The following is an 8708-nucleotide window of genomic DNA, read 5'->3' as shown; positions in this document are numbered from 1 at the left end:
CACACGAGAAGCTTTCCCTTGTCGTGTCGTTGAATTTAACGATTGCAGCACCCGGCACTGCCTCCTTGTTTTACCCCCTTGCCTCTCTTTCCTTACGGAGCCTACGCTCCAAGAAGAAGAAGAATGATGGCGTTTGTTAAGAGCTTAGGATGTGCAGAGCACTGTTCTAAGCACTGGGGTAGATACAAGGGAGTCAGGTTGTCCCACGTGGGGCTCACAGTCTCAATCCCCATTTTACAGATGAGGGAACTGAGGCACAGAGAAGTGAAGCGACTTGCCCAAAGTCACACAGCTGACAAGTGGCGGGGCCGGGATTCGAACCCACCGCCTCTGCCTCCCAAGCCCGGGCCCCTCCCTCTCCCTTCTAGGTGGCAGTCCGTCCTCGGCCACTGACTCCCAGTTTCGCGCTGGGATGCAGCCTCTGGACTGTAAGCTTGTTATGGGCCGGGAACGTGTCTGCCAATTCTTTGCATTGTACTCTCCCAAGCACTTAGCACAGTGCTCTGCACGTGGCTTAGTGGAAAGAGCCCGGGCTTGGGAGTCGGGGGGTTTAGGTTCTAATTCCGGCTCCGCCGCTTGTCAGCTCTGTGACTCTGTGCAAGTCACTTTATTTCTCTGTGCCTCAGTTCCCTCATCGGGAAAATGGGGATTAAGACTGTGAGCCCCACGTGCGACAAACTGATGACCTTGTATCTACCCCAGCGCTCAGAACAGTGCTTGGCACATAATAATAATAAATGATGGTATTTGTTAAGCGTTTACTATGTGCCAAGCACTGTTCCAAGCACTTAACAAATACCATTACTATTATGGTGATTAATAAATACCACTGATTGACTGATTGCTTCTCAACCCTTGTCTGGAGCCGTAGACATACGATACGAAAAAAAACAAACCACACACACAAAATCATACCAAAAAGTTAAGAGAAATGAGGCCCAGAGAAGTGAATTGACTTATCCAAGGTCACACAACAGGCCAGTGGTGGAGAACCCAGGTCTCTTGGCTCCAGATCCTAATCATAATGCTAATAACGATTGTGGTATTTGTTACTCTGTGTCCTTACTATGTGATAGGTACTGTTCTAAAAGCTGGAGTAGTTACAAGTTGATCACATCCGACAAAGTCCCTGTCCCACTTGTGGATCACAGTGGAAGGGAGGGGGAGAACAGATATTGAATCCCCATTTTACAGAGGAGGAAACTGAGCCCCAGAGAAGGGACATGACTTGCCCACGGTCACGCATCAGATTAGAACCCAAGTCCTCTGATTCCCAGGCCCAGACTAAATCTGGGACCCCGCTGCGGGGCGGGGACTGTGTCCAAGCTGATTATCTTGTATCTACCCCAGCGCTTGGCACACAGTAAGCGCTCAACAGATGCCGTTAAAAAAAAAAAAAAAAAAAAAGCCTAAGGGAATCGCTGAGGATTTCCCCAACACCTTTTAGGACGGGCCCAGCTTCAACGTCCAAACGGAATCTCTCGGACCGACGGTTCACAAAAGAACGTCTCCTTCAGAACCCAGGACTCGGGCCAGTCGGAGGCGTTTCCTGCCCAAACCGTTCTTTGAAAACTTTAAGTCGGCAGTTAGATTCTCACTTCCGAACTGCCACGTACTTCAGGCCAAAAGCATCCCCCCGGTAGATTTTTAAGTTCCTCGAGGACAGGAACCATGCCGGAACTGCGCGCGGTAAGATCGTAAGCTCCTTGAAGGCAGGGACGGCGTATCATTAGACTGTAAGCTCCCTGAGGGCCGAGACCACGTGTTTTCAGATCTGAAGTTCCTCACCGTTCGTCTGCTGTGTGACCTCGGACAGGTCACTTAACTTCTCTGGACCTCGGTTTCCTCATCTGTACAACTGGGGATTAAGAGCGTGAGGCCCAGGTGGAACAGGGACTGTGCCCCACCTGATTAACTTATAATAATAATCCTAATGTTGGCATTTGTTAGGCGCTTCCTATGTGCAGAGCACCGTTCTAAGCGCTGGGGCAGATACAGGGCAATCAGGTTGTCCCACCTAGGCTCACAGTCTTCAGCCCCATTTGACCGAGGAGGTCACTGAGGCGCAGAGAAGCGAAGTGACTTGCCCACAGTCACCCCGCTGACAAGTGGCAGCGCCGGCATTCGAACCCACGACCGCTGACCCCCAAGCCCGGGCTCTTTCCCCCGAGCCAGTGCTTAGAACGGCGCTTGGCACGTAGCAAGCGCTTAACAAGTACCGTAATTATCGTTATCATTAGGGGAAGCGACCACGTTTTCTTAGGCCGTAAGCGGCTTGAAGGTGAGGATCTTGTCTTCTACTTCTGTACCGTCCCCTTCTCAACGCCCCCGAGTACTTAGAGAGGAGAGGCCGACGTCTCTTTTCCAGCCGATGAGACAACTACAGAAAATCACTCAGTCAATCAACAAATCGAGGGTATTCATCGGGCGCTTACTGTGTGCAGAATACTGTAGTAAGTGCCCGAGAGAGGACAATGCAAGAATGACGGTAGACACGTTGTCCGCCCACAAGGAGCTCACAGTCTGAAGGGAGAGACGGACGTGACTAGGAATGAACGTATCGTGGATCTGGACGTAAGCCCCGCGCGGCTGAGGGAGCGGGAAATAAAGGGAGCAAATCCAAGCGCAGGGGAGATGCTCAAGGGAGCGGGAGAAGAGGAAACGAGGGCTCAGTCGGGGAAGGCTCCGAGCAAGCGTGGAATAGCTCTCCCGTAGGCAGCCGTCGAAAAAGGCCGCGGGGTTTCGGAGGGATCCGCGGGGGGCCGATCCCGGGCTTAGGAAAGTCTCCCAGAGTCCTGGAAAAAAAGGGAGGGTGGGTGGGTGGGATGGCTTCGGCAGGCCCCCACGTTCCTCACAGCTCTGGCACCGTAATCATTTTTCCCAGGATCGGCTTTCCAAATCCCCGGCGCCTGGCTCGAGTACTTCCAAACCTTAGGAGCGGTTTGGATCCGGCGGGGTCTCCGCTCCTCTCCACCGCGGCGGAGCGGGCCGGAGCTCCCTCTGCCCGCCCCGGCCGAGGGCCGGGTGAGGATTTGAAAACCCGCCATGTGAATGCATGATGTCATCGGTTCCCCCCCGCCCCGGCCCCCCCAACGCACACACACACCCGGCCCCAGCTCCGCTTCTCAAGCCCCAGACCACCCACACAGCCCGGCTTTTCTCTCTCCAGAGTTAGCCATGGAGAAACCTGCTTTAACAAATGATTGGAGGGTGCAATAGAGCACTTTGAATCGATACACAATGGTGCATTTGGAGGTGGATCTCTCTCGTCGGAAATTCCGTCCGCCACAAAGTCCTCGGACCGAGCGCCGGGCAGGATACCGCGCTGCCGACGGGGGACGTATCTGGGGGGGTTGGAATATGAAGACAATAAGTCCTGAGCCATTAATGTATTCAATGACTTTATTTCGCTGGCAATTATGAGGGAGAAATCACCGAGAAGAGATGGAAATAGAAATCAAATGACGAGCCAAGCGCCATGAGGCCCGTTTTAAAGGGAAAGAAAGGCCGCGGGAGGCAACTGCTGTCATATGCAAAGCTCGGGGGGAGTAAGGGGGAGGTTCTCTTGGGTGAAACCTCTTTGGCGGGGAGGCAGGAGGAGGGGAGCAGAGCGCCACAGACGACGAGAAGAACAGGACGGGACGGAGAAAACGGGCCGAGGACACTCGGCCCCGTCCAATACGGGAGCGAGAGGTAGCTCGGGTTAGGCGCCGTGGAAGTAGAATGCCCACGGGTGAGCTGAGGAACTCGGGGAAAATGGAGAGAGGTGAGGCGAGAGGGGGCGAGGAGGAGGAAGAAACGCGAAGTTAATCAAAAAGCCTGAACCCTAGAAGGAAAATGGGCGAAGCGGAATGAGTGAAGATGGAAATGCCAAGCAAAAAAAAAAAAACCACAGCAACTAGCCCAGAGGAGGAGAGTTTCCCTGTTTCTGTCTTCCTCCTACTAGTAAATTTCTCTAGTGTCTGTTTCCCCCCATAGATTGCAAGCACCTTGAGGGCAGGCATTATAACAATAATAATTAGGGTACTTGTTAAGCACTTAATAATAACGGTGGCACTTGTTAAGCGCTTACTATGTGCAGAGCACTGTTCTAAGCGCTGGGGGAGATACAGGGTCATCGGGTCGTCCCACGTGAGGCTCACGGTCTTCATCCCCATTTTCCAGATGAGGGAACTGAGGCCCAGAGAAGCGAAGTGACTCGCCCACAGTCACACAGCCGGCAAGTGGCGGAGTCGGGATTCGAACCCATGACCTGTGACTTCCAAGCCCGGGCTCTTTCCACTGAGCCACGCTGCTTCTCTTATTCTGTGCCAAGCACCATTCTAAGCGCCGGGGTAGGAACAAGTTCATCAGGTTGGACGCAGTCCCCGTTCAACTTGGGGCTCATACTCTTACCCCCATTTTACAGACGAGGTAACTGAGACACAGATAAATTAAGTGACTTGCCCCCGGTCACGCAGCAGAAACGTGACAGAGCCGGGCTTAAGACCGAGGTCCTTCTGGCTCGCGGGCCTGTGCTCTATCCACTGAGCCACACTGCTGCATTCTACTAACTCTATTGGACTCTCCCTAGTGCTCAGTACACTGCTCTGAACACAGTAGACGGTAGGCTCCTTGAGGGCTAAAAATGGTCGTTGTGAAGCACTTACTACGTGCCAGGCACTGCTCTAAACAATAGGGGAGGTACAAGGAAATCAGTTTGGACACAGTCCCTATTCATTCGGTAGTATTTATTGAGCGCTTACTACGTGCAGAGCACTGTACTAGGCGCTTGGAATGGACAGATCTGCAACAGAGACAGTCCCTGCCCTTCGACGGGCTCACGGTCTAATCGGGGAAGGCGGACAGACAAGAACGATGGCGATAAATAGAGTCGAGGGGAAGAACGTCTCGTTAAAACGATAGCAGATAAATAGAATCAGGGCGACGTACGTCTCACTAGCAAAATAAATAGGGCGATGAAGATATAGACAGTCGAGTGGACGAGGACGGTGCCGAGGGGAGGGGACGGGAGAGGGGGAGGAGCAGAGGGAGAAGGGGGAGGGGGGAGAGGGTTTAGCTGCAGAGAGGATCCCCCATGGGGGTCCACAGAATTAATCCCCATTTTACAGATGAGGTAATTGAGGCACAGAGAAGTTAAGCGACTCGCCCAAGGTCACACAGCAGGCGAGTGGCAGGGTGGGATTAGAACCCAGGTCCTCTGACTCCCAACTCTTTTGGACTCTCCCAAGAGCTCAGTTCAGTGCTCGGCACCCAGTAAAGCGTAAGCTCCTTCAGGGCAGAGATCACATCTACTGACTCCATTGTCCTCTCCCAGGTGCTCAGTACAGTATTCCACACCCAGTAGATGCTTGATAAATATCGATTGAAGCAGCGTGGCTCAGTGGAAAGAGCCCGGGCTTGGGAGTCGGGGGTCATGGGTTCGAATCCCGGCTCCGCCACTCGTCAGCTGTGACCGTGGGCGAGTCACTTCACTTCTCCGCGCCTCAGTTCCCTCATCTGAAAAATGGGGATGAAGACCGTGAGCCTCACGTGGGACAACCCGGTTACCCTCTATCTACCCCAGCGCTTACAACGGCGCTCTGCACATAGTAAGCGCTTCACAGATACCGACATTATTATTATTATTTTTCATTTTTAGTATTTGCTAAGCACTGAGCGATGAACTGAAAGTCAAGAACGGTATGAAAATCTCTAGGGGATTTTGGCCCAGAAGAGAGGGCAAAATAACAGATGTTTGGTATTGTTATTTGGTTCTCATCAAGAATATAACCGCGCTTACTTTTTCTCTAATTGTACGTCGGGCAGTCGGTATCCACTCATCCCCCATCACACTGCAAGTTCCTCGAGGGCAAGAACTTTTTCTTCTGCAGTTCGTCACCCCCAATACAGCTCTCCCTACGAAGTCGGTGCTCAGTACAATAAATGTTCACCCACTGCAACCCAAAACAGCAACAATAGTAGTGACGGTTGTATTTACTGAACACTTACTGTGTGCAGAGCACTGTGCTGAGCACTTGGAAGACTACAGAGAAGCAGCGTGGCTCAATGGAAAGAGCCCGGGCTTGGGAGTCAGAGGTCGTGGGTTCAAATCGCGGCTCTGCCACTCGGCAGCTGTGCGACCGTGGGCGAGTCACTTCACTTCTCTGGGCCGCGGTTCCCTCATCTGGAAAATGGGGATGAAGACTGTGAGCCTCACGTGGGACGACCTGATTCCCCCGTATCAACCCCAGCGCTTAGAACAGTGCTCTGCGCGTAGTAAGCGCTTAACAAATACCAATATCATTATTTTTGTTACAATGTAACAGACACATCCCCTGCCCCCAAAGAGCTTATATTCTAGAGGGGGAGAAAGACATTAATATGAATAAATAAAATTACAGATATGTACACAAGAGCTGTGGGGATGGGGGGGGGGCGATGAATAAAGGGAGCAAGGCAAGGCGGTGCAGAAGGGAGTGGGAGAAGAGGAAAGGAGGGCGCAGTCAGGGAAGGCTTCGTGGAGGAGATGGGCCTTCAATAAAACTTTGACGGTGGGGAGCGTCATCGTTCATCGTCTGTTGATCTTATTTATTTGCTATTGTTTTAATGAGATGTTCTCCCCCTCGATTCTATCGATCGCCGTCGTTCTCGTCCGTCCGTCTCCCCCGATCGGACCGTGAGCCCGTCGGTGGGCGGGGACCGTCTCTATCTGTTACCGACTTGTCCATTCCAAGCGCCCAGTCCGGTGCTCTGCACATAGTAAGCGCTCAATAAATACTACTGAATGAATGAATATGAAGAGGGAGGGCGTTTCAGGCCAGAGGCGGGACGCGGGCGACAGGTGGGCGGCCAGATAGACGAGATCTAGATACGGTAAGGAGGTTGCCGTTAGAGGAGCGAAGTGTGCGCGCTGGGTTGTAGCAAGAGGGTAGCGAGGTTGCCGACTTGTTCATTCCAAGCGCTTAGTACAGTGCTCTGCACATAGTAAGCGCTCAAATACTATTGAAAATACTATTGAGGTGAGGTCGGAGGGGGCGAGGTGACTGAGGGCTCTGAAGCCAAGGGTGAGGTGTTTCTGTTCGATGCAGAAATGGATGGGCCACCGCTCGAGTTTCTTGAGTAGTGGGGAAACACGTCCAGAACGTCTCTGTAGAAAAATGATCTGGGCAGCGGAATGAAGTACGGACGGGAGTGGGGAGAGACAGGAGGCAGGGAGGTCAGCGAGGAGAATCATAGAGTAATCAAGGCGGGACAGGAGAAGTGGTCGGATTAACATGGTAGCGCTTTGGATGGAGAGGAAACGGCAGATGCTAATCAGGTGGACGTTTTCATTGCGCTCTTCAGGCAGGTAGCCAGGCTGGGGTGGATCTATATTTCCGCTTCGACGTGCAGAGCCCCGTACTAAACGTTTCAGAGAATGATAATGACCGCATTTGTTAATAATAGTAATGGCATGCGTTAATCGCTTACTGCGCGACAGGCACCGTACTAAACGCCGGGGTGGATACAAGCAAATCGGGTGGGAAAGAGCCCCTATCCCATGTAGGGTTAACAGTCTTAATCCCCTTTTTACAGATCGGGGAATAGTAATAATAATGTTGGTATTTGTTAAGCGCTTACTACGTGCAGAGCGCTGTTCTAAGCGCTGGGGGAGATACAGGGGAACGAGGTTGTCCCGCGTGAGGCTCACAGTCTTCATCCCCATTTTACAGATGAGGGAACTGAGGCACAGAGAAGTGAAGTGACTTGCCCACGGTCACAGAGCTGACAAGGGGCAGAGTCGGCAAGTGACTTGCCCGAGGTCTTGGGTTCTAATTCTGGCTCCACCACTTGTCTGCTGTGTAAGCCCGCAATCTCGGTGTCATCTTTGACTCGTCTCTCTCGTTCGCCCCACACATCCTATCCGTCACCGAGACCCGCCGGTCTCACCTTTACGATATCGCCGAGATCCGCCCTCTCCTCTCCGCCCAGACGGCCACCTCACCGCTACGGGCTCTCGTCGTATCCCGGCTAGACTACCGCGTCGGCCTTCTCTCCGATCTCCCTTCCTCCTCTATCTCCCCGCTCCGTCTATTCTTCGCTCCGCCGCCCGGCTCATCTTCCCGCAGAAACACTCCGGGCCCGTCGCTCCCCTTCTCGAACACCTCCGGCGGTTGCCCGTCGACCTCCGCTCCAAACGGAAACTCCTCGCTCTGGGCTTCCAGGCTCTACGTCACCTGGCCCCTTCCTCCCTCTCCTCCCTTCTCTCTTTCCACCGCCCGCCCCGCACGCCCCGCTCCTCCGCCGCCCGCCTCCCCGCCGTCCCCCGGTCTCGCCCGTCCCGCCGTCGACCCCCGGGCCGCGTCCTCCCGCGGTCCCGGGACGCCCTCCCTCCTCGCCTCCGCCAGGCTGATTCTCTTCCCCTCTTCAAAACCCTACTTAAAGCTCACCTCCTCCGAGAGGCCTTCCCAGACCGAGCTCCCCCTCTCCCTCTCCTCCCCCCACCACCCCCCCTTCGCCTCTCCGCAGCTCAACCCTCTTCTCCCCCCATCTCCCTCCGCTCCTCCCCCTCTCCCTTCCCGTCCCCTCGGCACCGTGCTCGTCCGCTCGACCGTATATGACTACATCACCCTATTTTGTTAACGAGATGTACGTCGCTTCGATTCTATTCAGTCGCCATCGTTTTTACGAGACGTCCTTCCCCTCGACTCTATTCATCGCCATCGTTCTTGTCCGTCTCCCCCGAT

General features: G+C 53.7%; 1 long non-coding RNA gene across 1 annotated transcript; it reads left to right on the top strand.

Moving 5' to 3' along the window:
* The first annotated feature begins 1542 nt into the window (after positions 1-1542).
* Positions 1543-3388, top strand: LOC114807901. The gene is made up of 2 exons (XR_003755913.2): positions 1543-1689; positions 2885-3388. It is a non-coding gene; the product is annotated as an uncharacterized LOC114807901 (long non-coding RNA).
* Positions 3389-8708: the final 5320 nt, after the last annotated feature.

Source organism: Ornithorhynchus anatinus, chromosome X5, assembly GCF_004115215.2.
Source record: "Ornithorhynchus anatinus isolate Pmale09 chromosome X5, mOrnAna1.pri.v4, whole genome shotgun sequence".
Lineage (NCBI taxonomy): Eukaryota > Metazoa > Chordata > Mammalia > Monotremata > Ornithorhynchidae > Ornithorhynchus > Ornithorhynchus anatinus.
The sequence above is the reverse complement of the archived record's forward strand: the minus strand, read 5'-3'. Positions and strand labels throughout refer to the sequence as shown.